Source organism: Canis lupus, chromosome 1 (assembly GCF_011100685.1).
Source record: "Canis lupus familiaris isolate Mischka breed German Shepherd chromosome 1, alternate assembly UU_Cfam_GSD_1.0, whole genome shotgun sequence".
In the NCBI taxonomy this organism is placed as follows: Eukaryota; Metazoa; Chordata; class Mammalia; order Carnivora; family Canidae; genus Canis; species Canis lupus.
In genome coordinates, this window is record NC_049222.1 from 52275723 (window position 1) to 52289575 (window position 13853).

At 51.1% G+C, this 13853-nt stretch overlaps 1 long non-coding RNA gene across 1 annotated transcript; it reads right to left on the reverse strand.

Moving 5' to 3' along the window:
• Window positions 1-34: 34 nt before the first annotated feature.
• LOC111095931 lies at window positions 35-13556 on the reverse strand. Its single transcript, XR_005353779.1, has 3 exons — window positions 13345-13556; window positions 203-253; window positions 35-74 (listed from the first exon to the last, which is right to left on the reverse strand). It is a non-coding gene; the product is annotated as an uncharacterized LOC111095931 (long non-coding RNA).
• Window positions 13557-13853: the final 297 nt, after the last annotated feature.

Genomic DNA, 13853 nt, shown 5'->3' on the forward strand with positions numbered 1-13853 from the left:
CCTCACCTGCAAGCCTGGCTTGCCTTTCCCCCCTACATTGGAACAACAGCACATAATTTATGGCCCCACTAGATCTGCAGAATGTCAGGCAGAAATACAAAGTGCAAAAGTTCTGCGAAATGGTTGCATTTTGGAGAATAGGATTTTGAAACTGAAGATCTCTTAAACAAAGAAAGCTTTAAGTCCTTCTGGGTTTACTTACATGAGCTCTCTAGAGAAGTTTCAGTGTAGGCTTTGGGACATCTCAGAAGCACTGTAATTTAGAGAAGCAATAAATGAAGTCATTTTAAGTCTATTTCAATGCCCACTGCATCTCTTACTTATTTTGGCTATGTTGAGATGTTTATCACTAGCCCATCGCAAGCAGAGGCTGGGAAGCTCAAGACTGATTTTATTTTAAAGAAATAACATACCTTGGAGAAATATTCCCTGAACATTTTTTCTAAATATAAATTTCTACTCTCTGATAGGATTTTAAATGGAGTCAGAAAATCTCAAATGTTTTTTAAGCATTCGATTCCATGAAAGCAACCCTTTTCTAGGAAAGCGCCATTAACCAAAGTTTATCCAAAATGGGACACTTCCAGATCCAAATTGAAAATGACCATGTTCCCATTCACACGCCAAGACAATTCGCATTCACTATTTAAATACCTGGGGCCCGGGAGGACCTCTGTGCTCACACAGCCAGCAGATGAGCAGTGCTCCAAGCCTGACTGGAGCCACTTGGGCAGTAAATGTGTATCACGGTCCACCTCCCCCAACCAGGTGTCCCACTGGGGGCCCTCACAGAACACCATACTCTTCTGAAGACCCAGAAGGAATGGCTATCCCAAGCTCAACCAACGTACTTTCTTCTAAAATAAGGTATTTGGAGTGCATTAAATTTCTGATTTCTCCTTGTACACTAGGTTCAGCATTGCTCTGCTCTGCTCTGTTAATGAGGGCTCACCTGTGCTCTAGGACAGAAAGGCCTTTTCAAAAGGGGACTGTGACCTCATGCCACTACAGCCATTTGTAATCATGCTGGGTTGTTTGTTTTTTTTTTTTTAAGATTTTATTTATTTATTCATGAGAGACACACAGAGAGAGACACAGACATAGGAAGAAGGAGAAGCAGGCTCCCCGTGGGGATCCTAATGCGGGACTTCGATCCCAAGACCCTGGGATCACCGCTTGAGCCAAAGATAGATGCTGAACCACTGAATAACCCAGGTGCCCTTGTAATCATGTTGTTTTAATACAAAAGAAACCACAAGCATCCTCTCTGCCCTGCCACGGAAAAAAAAAACAATAATAATACAAATGTGCTTGGTTTAATCAAGAACACTTTCCACAGGAAGATTCATATAGGTGTTGAATCTGATTCTAAAAATATCTCGCACTGTCTTTGTCTCTCTAATGGTCTTAAATGTGTGAGTGTGAGATCTAAACCCCACATCAGGCTTTGTTTCTGAGAAATCCTAACAGTCGTTTGCCCCTTCAGCCCCAACGTTGACAATGGTATTAAGTGGAATGCAGTAGCTACATAGTCAAGTGCAGGAGGTGGCTGGGCTCCATTTCCTCAGTGAGGAATGGTTCTATTGCCTGTGCTCCCACAATGTTACCTGGTCTTCCATCTCACTGCTGATGTGGTTTGTATCTTCCCTCAGGTTGCTTGCCAATTAGCTGATTCTCCTGGCCACTAGTTAGTGATGATATTTGGTGGAAAGTGCTCTTTACACCTTGGCTCATTTACATTTCTCTGTTTCAGGAGCTGGAAGTTTGCTTTCACCAGTGGGAGTATTTTTTTAAGGTACTTGGATCCTTTATTCATTTTTACTTTGCCAAATCTCTGCAAGTTTCCATCTGGGTGAAAGGGTCTGTTCTTTTCCTGCATTCCAAAAGGGCTAAACACATATCACTGCCGCTTCGCATGTATTTAGAAAACCGAGAACCATTCCCTAGTTTTTTTTTTTAATATTTTTATTTATTTATGATAGTCACACAGAGAGAGAGAGAGAGAGAGAGAGAGAGAGAGACAAGCAGAGGGAGAAGCAGGCTCCATGCACCGGGAGCCCGATGTGGGATTCGATCCCGGGTCTCCAGGATCGCGCCCTGGGCCAAAGGCAGGCGCCAAACCGCTGTGCCACCCAGGGATCCCCCCATTCCCTAGTTTTGCAGAGAATCTGTTGAAACTCTGCACTGTCGACTCAGATAAGTGCACGTGGCACACCGTACTTTGGTGACAATTTCAGGGCATTTCCAGATGTGTCTGTCCCCATCTATGCACCATGGGATGCCACATTAAGAGTGTTTTTTGTAAGAAGGGGAAGCTTATTGCACTGAGGAATGGCAGGGAATGTGCTATGTACCCACTTAGTGACGCGGCCATGGGGAGATGAGGAGAAATCCCATTGAAGGATGAGCCTGCTGCTTGGGGAGATGCACTGATGCTCAGACTTGCCACTGCATCCTATCTCCTGTATGGGCTCCTTCTTCTCTTCCTGACCTCTACTAGGTCAGGGCCTCATGGCTCAGGCCTCAGTCTCCCTCCCCTTCTCTACCGGTGCCCTAGGTCACCTCACCCAGGCCCAGGGCTTCCAATGCCATCTAGACACCCCTGATTCTCACATCTAATGTCCACTGCCCGAATTCCCACTGAACGTTTCACTTGGATGTCTGAAGGATGATGAAACCAGACATATGAAACCAAACCCTCCTCCCACACCCAGCAAGGTCCAGCTCAGGCAACAGGAATCTACTTCACCACTTACTCAGGTCAAAATCCTGCACTCCTGCCTGGCTCATTCTCTCTCTCTCTGTCTCTCTTTCTCCAATCCCACATCCCATCCATTGCAAGTGCTGTCTATAGAATCATCAGGGTGGCCCCATATCTACCTGTGTCCCGACCCCTTCCTCCCATTCCAGTTCAGCCACCACCTTGCCTCCTCACTTCTGTTCCACTGGGACACTGTGCACAGCAGTCGGGGACCCTGCAGACCCAGAGCCCCTCAGATGAGCAAGCTACTCCAACCCTCCAACGGCCTTCCCCCTCCCATCCCTGAGAGTGACTCCAACTGTCACTGTGGCTGCCTGCCCCCTGCACTCTGTGGCCCCTGGCTACCCCTGACCTCATCTCCCCCCACCTCCCATGGCCTCCTGGTGTCCCGCCTCTCTGCATGCCGCCTCTGCTGGCCTCATCCCGGCCCCACAAACATGCAGATCATTCTGGTCTCAGAGCTCTGCTCCTGTAATCCCCTCAGCGCAGCACACCTTCCCCCTCATGTTCACTCGGCTCCCTCGCTCCTGGTCTCTGCTAAATGTCGCTTCCTCAGGAAGACCTTTCTCAGCCCCCTTTCCCTCCTACTCTCTATCCTTTATTTTACTTTACTTGCCTGGGAACACCGACGAGGATCTGACATGCTAGTGCATGTTCACATGCTTGTTTATGGGAGGCGGGCAGCATGAGCACAGGAGGTTCGTTCTGTGCATGATGGTGTCCCCTTGGCATGAGGCGCGGCTGGTGCAGACTCAGCACCCAGTAAACACCTAAGGCAGTGCATGAGTGGCCCTTATAAAATGGCATAGGTGGCCCACTGTCAGGCCAGTGTGTCAGAGACAGCCTCGCACACTGACAGATGGGGGACACGGGACTACTTGGGGTGTCCTAGGAGAACAACGATCAATCCAACAGAAGAGTCAGAGGATGCTCAGACTTCAGAAAATTTGAAAAGGTTCTGCTGTCGTTGGGACAGGCATTCATTATTCTGTTTAAATCAAGTCAGAGGAAAGTGTCCTACATATCCTCCCAATCTCCCACAAACACAGGCCCATCTGGCATCCAAAGACAGACGCACAGCCTCCGTGTGACCTGTCACATCAGCATGGCTTCGGCATGTGGTGCCGATTGCGGGCTCACCATCTCCTCTTCCCACACCTCGTGCCAGGTTTCTCCAGGAAAACCATACCAGGCTGCCCTCCATCAAGGTAACTTCCGAACACCCACAATCGTATGAATATTTCCTTGGTGGACTCAGCACAAATGTCCATTTAAAATCTGTGTTCTCAGGATGCTAAGCAGAAGCAGCCATAGACACCTGGAGTTACCCCTCAGCACATCTGAGCATGGTGGTTCTCAAATTGGGGTCCCTGGCCCAGCGACAGCATCAGCTGGGATCTTGGGAGGGGTTCATGCTCTTGGACCCCCACTCAGATCTGCTGAAGCAGAACTCCACAGTGCGGCCCAGCACCTGCATCTACGCAAGTCCTCCAGGGGATCTGATGCCCGGTGAAGTTGGGGAACGACAGTTCCAAACTAAGGTCTTGGTCCCAGACGTTGATTCCAGCCCTTCTGAAGGCCTGTCTTCACTAAAAGTCGATTATATTTGAGGCACAGGTCTCCATGGGCCCTGCTTTCAAGCCTGGAGACTCTTGCAATTTAACATTAAGTGTAGGACCCTTCGGGGAAATTAATTCAACATAGCCTTTAAGAGTGATAGGGAAGCTTCAACTTCCCTCATCAGGAAGATAACTAAATTATCCTCAGTCTAGAGAACAAAGAGGTATACCTTAGAAAAATATGGTTTAAATCAACTGATAAAAAGCCAATGGTAAAAAAAAAAAAAAAAAAAAAAATCGTTTTTATTTCAAGTGTTACCAGGAAAAAAAAAAAAGGCTTAAAGTCTTGCCGTCCAATATCACATTTCCAAATATCCAATGCGGTTGTCATCTTTATACTTGAAGTTTAAAAAATTGAATTTTTTATTTTAAAACAGAACTTCCTAGTGAACTGCTCAGAATTCAAAGAATTCGATCAGCTGTTCCGAAACAGCTCACACATCGCGTCAGCAGCCTTGCTCCCTTCCTGGCGCCTGTGTTTGCATCTCCCCACTGCCTCAGTTTGTCTCTGAGGCTAGAGAGAGCCCCTGCAGCTGTGACTGTCCACAGACGGCAAGGCCCACAGGGGTGCCTTCGCTCCACTCAGTGCAAACTAGGAGCCTTCTAGAACCAGAGCTTTAAATGGCCTTTTGTCTCCTCCCTTGTGCAACCGGGGCGGTGAATGCTGCATTGAAATGCAGCAAGAAAAATGTCCTATAAAGAACGTTATTGACAAAAAGGTAAATTTTTAATCACTCATCAGTAGGCTCCATTCAGGAGAGGGGAAGATGTCATATGAGTAGGCTTTCCCATTTCCCCTAGGAATCCTCCGTGTCAAAAGAATGTTTTCAGTGTAGAGGGAACCCAACTGCAAAACATTCCTGAAGTGTGACAGTCTCGGCCCCAAATCTAATATATTTGGCGCATCTATTATCCAAATATATTTGAGGGGAGCAAACTACACTCTGCTGAGGTGCCTTTTTCCCCCTCCATTCAGAGCATGACAGAAATGACCCAAACAAGGAAGTTGATTAACACGCTCTATTGGGAGGGAACAGACTGAGCTTTTCTGGACTTGCTTGAATATTTACTGACGTCACTCACAGTAAAGGCCACATATCTAACAAATACCACAGCGCCTCCCCAGAGGTCAGAGTCCTGGCTGAATAAAGCCTTTCTCTGGAAAAGACCCTTCAGAATCCACCACACTGTTAAATGCATGAAGGGCTTCTGCTTCTCCAGCAGTGAAAGGGGCGCCCGGAAGGGCCTCTCCAGCCCTGGGGGGTCAGCGGGCTTTGGTGGGATAACACGGGTAAAAATTTACAGTTCTGTGCCAGCGTGGGGATTATAAGCACCATGGTCAGGGGAGATCAAATATTCCAGTGTGTTTCTAAAAGGGAGTACAATCTGAATCCCAACCTGTGTTCACAGTAGGTCCAAGATACGTAGACCAAGATCTCAGGGGCTTTGTGACGCCTTGGTGGTCTTCTGGTTTAAAAAAGGTGGGAGGCATGTGTGGATGGAGGGATATTCTGGACTGGCTGGAAAGGGAAGCAACTTAATTCCAACATAAAAAATAAAATTAAGTCCAGCGAGGGGTTGTGGGGCAGAAGGGGGCAAGAAATGATGGCTTGCGGGACACCTGGGTGGCTCAATGGTTGAGCATCTGCCTTTGGCTCAGGGTTTGGCCCCAAGGTCATGGAATCAAGTCCTTCACCCGGCTCCCCACGGGGAGCTTACTTCTCCCTCTGCCTATGTCTCTCATGAATAAAGAAATGCAATCTTAAAAAAAGAGAGAAATGGTGGCTTCGGATTTGGTTGTGATTCAGGTCAAGTTCTACATTGTAGCTCCACCACCAACTTGCTGGATAATGTTGATCTTTCCATATAATCCTCTGAAGTCTCAGTTTCACCACTTGGAAGATGGGAAGAAAGAACATTTTGGAAGGTTTTGGAAGGATTAAACGAGGTATCTTGTGAAAACCACTTAAAACTCTGCTTGAGACCTCATCTCTCAATAGAAGAGCTACTGTGTAACATAATAAGAGAACAAATGATTCTAATGTACATCTAGACACCGCACTCTGGGAGCCCAGACCCGATCATCTCATACCTCAAGCCCTTCAGGTCACAGTGAAACAGCACAGGGTCGAGGACGGGTCGTGCGTGGGTGCCACGGAGCACAGTCTCTGGTGTCATGTGGACGTTACAGCCCTGATCAGAGGGCACCGCGGGCACAGTTTGAGCAGCCCAAGTGCTTACGGCTAAAGAGACCAGGGCACAAGGCTAATATTTTTCTTCTGTGTTTCCCACCGTGAAGGGATTTGGGTGTTACTACAGAATACCAGAAAGCATTTATGTGTAGCCCCAGTGAGCACTGACTCCATTGCATTAAAATGTGTCCTCAGCATTTTATTCGTGAAAACGTCAGCTCGGCTCAGCTCACCCTACGGAGACGCGCGGCCTGCTTTTATTCTCGAACACCTCCAAGTCCTCAGGACCTGCGGGCGCGCTGGCTTCCTTCTCAGCCTCCCCGTCCCCACCCCACCCCCTCCTCTCAGACCCCTCTCTGTCCCTCCCGGGCCTTAAAACCGGATCAATAGTCAGTAGCTGGACATTTTTGTTTTAATTTCCCAGGAACCACAGACATAAAGCAGAGTGAGAGGGAGCCAGGATTTAATCACGGGTGAGATTGAATTTGTGTGTTTTGAGCTCCCTAGGAAAGTTGTGATTTCCCGATTCACCCTCCCTGCTTCCATCCCCAGCTTGGCCGGGAGGACCACGCTGCCAGGTGCGTTCCCGCCTCCTCCTGCCACACTTGGGGTGAGAGGCTCACTGCAGCCCAGCCCCACATCTCTCCAGACAGGGGCAGAGCCAGGTGTGGCAGGTGTGGACACGGCGCCCTCAGGTGGGGAGGAAGCCAGGGGACGTGTGGGGTCCGCGCTGGCTTTCGCGTGGGCCGTGACCGTCCCTCCGTCCCGCCAGGCTCCTCTGTGGCTAGGGCCCAGGCCGTGCTGGGTGTGCACCCCTGCCGCTCACTGCGCCTGTGCCCCTGTGCATGGGGAGAAGGGTCAGGCATGACATCAGGACCACGAAATGAACCAGGACAGGTGGTGGACACACGGGCCACTGGAGGACAACATGCGGTGCAGAGTCATTGGGCGCCACCCACTCCGTAGAGATCGCTGCTAACACAGCGTCCCCCACTTCCATTTCATAAGATGAGCAAACGGGCATTGGGAGAAGCTAACGAGCTGGTCCAAGGCCACGCTGCTGGGACCCAGTGATGCCCGGAGCCGGCCCCAGGGTCATGGGGCTCCCGACGCCCCAATCCTCCCACTCCATGCAACCTCCAGCTTATCTGTGGGAGGCCATGTGGAAGCAACATCAGCTCCCCTCCACCTCCACCCCCGCGTTGAAGGTCCGGTGGACACCCAAGGTCCACACAGTATTCAAGCCTGACTCGAAGCTGCCCCGCCTCCCAAGGACCTAGAGACTTCCCTTCTCTTTAGGAATATCAAGTAGGGCCAGGGACCCTCCGAGACCATCCCAAAGGGTTCCTGCAGTGGGCAGGAAGCCGGCCCCCAGAAACTTCGAAGTCTCCTACAACCCTAACAGTCTGCAAATCCCTACAACAAAATCAACCCTTTCAAGAGGTGAGGAAATGATGCACAGCAGGTCATCCAAAGGCCAAAGCACAAAGGGGGGAAGGATGTCTTCCACAAACACCTGCTCCTCACTCATGCGAGGCATTCTGCGTTCCTCCCTGGAGCCTTCACCCTCCACCCCCAGATGCTGATCTACTTCCCTGTGGGGTTCAGAGCAGGACAGTGCCCCTCACTGCTCCAGGGACTTCACTCAGTCTCCCTGTGCCCATGCCCTGTCCCCTTCCCAGTGGCACAAAGGGCCTGCCCTGAGTTGGACTTCAGGAGGCCTCTGAGCAGCACAGAGCTCTTGGCCACTAAACACGTAAATCCTCTGGGCCTGTTTCCCCTTCTGTAAACTGAGGTGACAGGCCTGGGTCTCGATCACACACGTCGGACTCAGGATTCTACCCCAGGATCCCAGAGGCTAGTGCACAGCACACTACATGCCCGCCCAGCTCCTCACGGCCCCGCCACTGGCCTTTGGAAGCCAGACTAATCTGGGCCACCCTGCAGGGGAGGGAGCTGGCCCCCCAAAGACGCTGCAGCCCCTGCCCCCCTCGTGGGGCTAAAGCTTTTCTCCGGGAGGAAATGGGACTTGGCCAAGGTTGTCGGCGGGGCCTGGGAACGCGCCATTCCGGGCGTCCTGTGCCAGCCTGCAGCCCTCCCAGGCTCGGGCCCCGGCGCCAGTGGCCGCTTTCCCTGAGGCTCCGAGGGGCCTGCCGGCCTCTAACACTTTCTCACAGTCTCCCCGCTGGAAGGACAGCTTGCATGGCGGTCACGCAGAGAAGCTGCTTTGTGTTTGCCTGAGCTGCGCTTTCTGATCCACCAGCCTTTCTTCTCCTCTTCCCCCATCCTCCCTGGCCTGGCGTGGGCAGACCCTGTGGGGCCTCCCCGGCCCGGGCCCCCCGCCGGCCTGGCACACACCCCGCGTGGCCTTCGCCCTCCTCCCTGGTGTCCCTGAACCCTCCAGCTTCTTTTCCCTAGTAATTGTCGAAAGGCTGGGACTGCTGTTTTGGGGGAGCAGGTTCAGGTAAGGCGACGTGACGGTGTCTTATGCTAAAGGAAAAAGTAAGGAGGACAGTTGGGTGGATCACAAACACGAACACTCGGGAAGGGGAGCATAGCTTTATAACATGGATCCACCACGCGAGACGAAGATAGAGACCTCTCTGGATTATAAGTTCATCTTTTCATGATCCAATCATTTGTTGATGACTGTTTTCACCAGACTTGTTTTAAACCTGTGCTCGGAGGCACCATGGGATCTCCAGTGGACAGAGGGTCCTCAGTCTCACCCTCCTATGACCCCTCAAGGAGCGTGTGACTCAGATGCAGGGGGGGACAGCTATGTGTTCTCTTGCAAACCATCTGAGCTGGCTCAAAGGAACCTCTTCCAGGAAGGGTAACAAATGTCGTGCGTGGCCGGGAGAACTGCGAAGAACTCGATTCACTCTACCTGACACTGGAAGAAAGTTCTTTGGCATCTTGATTCTCCAACATCAAGGGTCCAGTCCCAGCAGCTGTACTTCCTCTCCTCCTTATTCTCAGGTGCAAGTTCTGTACTCCCTCTCCCAACCTCTCCAAGCCCCAGAAGGTAAATTCCTTAGGGCAGAGGGGTCTTTCCCACCCTTTTGCCCTGTCCACCCTGCCCATCCCGACGCAGCAGAGTGCTCTTCAAGAACACCATCCATAGGGTGCGGGTCAGCAGCACCAATCTACTGAGCCCCAGTACCTGCTAATGACGCACTTACCAGAACCCCAGAGAGTGGGAATCTGGATAACAGGATAAACACATGCAGCCTTGCTTCTTCTCAAAGACTGTGTCCTATCACATATCTTGGATGCTCTTCACTAAAGGATGAGCAAGAAATTTGATTCATGTGTTGAATGCCTATTTGAATAAGTTCAACAATAGCTTTAGTGCTTCTTAAGGAAAAGGGGTAAAAATTAATTTTAAGAAGTTAGAGTCACAAAAGAATATATACAAATGGTCAATAAGCATGTAACAAAAGGTTCTCACCATAAATGACTGGGGAAATGCAAACTTGAACCACACTGAAATATCACCATGTACCCACCAGAATGACAAAAATTAAAAGGCCGATAAATACCAGAACCTGCCATACATTGCTGATAGGAGAGTAAATATTGCAACTACTTCAACTATGACCCACTGATTTCACTCCTGGATATTTACCCAAGAGAAATGAAAACATTTGTACACAAAGTTACTCGTACAAGAATGTTCATAGAGCTTTATTTATAATAGCAAAGAACTGGAAAGAGCCCAAGGGTCCATCAGTAGGAGAATAGATAAATAAACTGGAGTATGATCCTCTAAATGCCATACCACTCGAGAAATAAAGATGAACTGCTGACACCTGCCCCACCATGGATGAAACCCAAACTAGACTCACTAGGAGAGAACATGCTGTCAATTCCATTGACATGAAGTTCTAGAATAGGCAAAATTATCTCCGGTGGAGAATGAGGGTAGGTCTTCTCTTCTGGTGAGCTGGGACAGACCAGGAAGGGTCATATGGATGGGACTATTCCGTATCTTGATAGAGGTTTGGATTACACAAGTGTATACATTTGTCAAAAAAATCAGTAAATATACACATAAAGTTTGTGTGCTGCATTGTAAATTTGTCCTCCAAAAGGGAAAGGAAACAAAACAAAACACCCTAAATGCTGGGGGGAGGGGGAGAAGAGCTATGGTCTTTCCTGAATGGAAATGGTCCAGGAGGGGAATGGGAGACTACCGAGGCCTAGCTGTGCAGCTGTGTGGGGCTTGGACCATATGGAGACACAGGTCTGGTGAGAAAGCACGCTCCCATCACCCCACATTAGTGGATGTGGTGTTGGGAATCCAAGGACAGGACTTCTCAGAACTGGAAATCTTGGGCTCAGTGTGGTCCCCAAAGGGTAGCAATCAGGGTGGCTCAGCAGACCTACCAACGCTCCCCTCCTGGAGCCAGCTGCCACCAGAAAGGGTGGGTTCCTGTCTCAACTATCAGAAACCTTCAAGTTCGAAAAATTTCAGGTTGCCAGGAGGACTCGAGGTCAGGTGCTACTTCCCTGCCAAGGCAAGAACCCCCAGGCACCATCTCCAGACCTGGGAAGACCCAACTGGGTCATCCAGACATTTCTTATCTGCTGACTTAGAAGTGCCCGTGATGCCTTCCAGGCAAACACACCTCACTGGAGTGCATCAAACAGCTAAAAGGAACCCCAGCGTACAGCGACGTAGCAGGCAGAGAAACAAGCCAAAGAACAACTCAAAGAAGCCACTGGACGCATCCAGGAGGGGAGACGTTATGCAGCATACCTGCCCAAACTAAGTCAATGTCACAAAGGGACAGTGACCATGAAAGAGACTAACGGACACAGCAGTTGATTAAAATGAACAACCACCGATTGGTTCCTGGTTTGAGTGAAGCTCCTGTGAACAATACACAGTTTGAACATAGATTATGTATTTAGTGAAGCAGAAAGGTAAAGATGGTTGAATGAAGCAAGGACACAACGTGTGTACCTTTTGTCCCGTTTTAAGATCTCCTTTTCACAAGGATTTGCCCTAAGACATTTGAGGTGGTCATCTCCAAGGAATGTGGAAGATCTTCCTTCCTTCCTTCCTTCCTTCCTTCCTTCCTTCCTTCCTTCCTTCTTTTTTGCTTTTCTCCGTTTTCTGAATTTCTACAATGCATGTGTACCACATCTGTTGTGAATTGATTGTGCCTCCCTACCCCAAAATACACATACTGAAGTCCTAACCCTCAGTAAGTGAGAATGCGACCGTATTGGGAGATGTAAAGTTAGGATGAGGCCATACTCCTGCTGGAGTCTGATGGGCCTGGCCCCACATCACTGGTGGCCTTATGAAGGGACATTTGGGCACGGAGGGAAGGCTGTGTGAGGATGAGGACCGAGACTAGGATTATGCTTCTGCAAGCCCGGGAACGGCAAAGATTGCCTGTGAACCCCTCGAAGCAAGGGGAGAGGCACAGAACAGACTCCCCCTCCCAGCCTCAGCAGGAACCCACCCTGCCGACACCTGGATCTTGAACGTCCAGCTTCCAGAACTGGGAAGCAGTAACCGGTACTGCATGTGGCACCATGTGGCTCTTCAGTCTAGCAAAGTAGTATGTCCATAAAATAAGAGAAGATTTAAATTCGAAAATTAAAATGGAAAATGTGGGGCCGGAGTGGGAGGTACCGGCTAGATGGGATGTGAGCTCTCATCATGCCAGGGACATCTACTTCACTGGGCAATTGGTTCCATTTTTTAAAGAGCTTTAATGGCGAGAACATTCTTCCTTATGGTAAGCTGAAAGCTGCCTCCCCAGCTCTCCCACCCATCGATCTCATGAGTCAGGCTCCCCATGAGTCACTTCTGCTCCCGGGAGCTGGGCAGAGGAAGGTTTCATGGCTGGGGAGCCCCCAGAGGCTGCGCCACTCTGCTCCCCGCCTTCTCTCCTCCCTGGGTCCTGGCCATGAGTTCCCCCCGGATGGCACCGGCGGAGCTTGGGAGGGAGGAGGGACACTGAGCCACCCAGCAGCGTGGTCCCGGCGCCCTGGGAGAGCCGCCCGCCTCCAGTGAGCTCGCAGTCTATTATTATAATGAAACGCCTCATCCATTACGTGGCCCTGAGGCTGGGCACAGAAACATGAGCTGACGGGGGCCAGCAGATCAAAATAACTTCCAAGAATAACCCGGCCTGCGTCGCTCCTCCTGCGCTGCCCGGTGGAGGCCCGGCCGGGCCCCTGCACTTCCTCCCCAAACTCCCCAGGAGTGAGGCTATCATGTCTCACATACCGAAATTCAATAAACTGAAACAATCAGAGGAAGTGTGGAGCTTTCTCCACATGGGGAGTGAAATGGGACCCTGCTTATCAAAGTGACGAGATTTGTTCAGTTGCTACAAACTTCCAAAGACTTCCTTTCCCAAAAGAAAGGCCGGGAGGAAGGTCGTGTCCTTCGGCCACCTCCATTGGGCCAAGAGCACCATCTGCTCCACTTGGAGCAAATCTTCAGGCGCTTTCCCCACCCCCACCCCAGCCCCCAGCTTTGAGACCCAGAGCCACGGAGGGAGCGATCCAGCTTCGAAGGGGGTCTGGGTGGACGAGGCCTGACCACCTCTCAGTCCACAGCATGGGGAAGCCAGTGTGGCCTGTCACCTCCCTGAGGGTGGGGGAGGAGAGGGAAAGAGGGGGCTGAGCGGTAGCAAGGGGAGAAGGGAAGGGGGGCACAGGGAGGGATGAACCACAGGGGGAGGGGAGAGAGGAAGGGGCAAGGCCCCTCCTTGACACCTGCCTTTGGCACCTCCATACTTACCCACCGGCACAAGCCCCTCAACCTCCAGGTGGTTCTCCTTGCCTCTGGCCTCCCCTCTTCTGCTGCCTGCTGGCCTCTCGAAGCCCGATAAATCTTCCTACAGTCTCGTTCCCGTCATGCCTTCTTCCTATAGGTCACACACTTAGAGTAGAACACATCTGGGCAACGTGAATGGGGCTCTTGCTTCCCTGGCCCCAAGCAGGCCCCAAATCCTGTCCCGGGCCCTCACCCACACCACCCCTCCATGTGCCCGCTGCCCTCTCTGGCTGGGCAAAGGCTCCTGCCCAACCTGCTGCGCCATGGGCCTCCTCCCACCCCCCAGCCACCCCGCTGCCCCTGACGCCCTTGGGCTGGGATGCGCCTGACCGCCGTCCCCGTGCTCCCCTGCCAGCACCAAGGCTGGGATGGGCTCTGGAGAAGGAGGCACCTCGGAGTCTGCGGGCCTCCATCAGAGGAAGAGGCGCTCCAGGGGTAGATGGAAGTAGATTTGCCGAGGCTGACTGATGAAC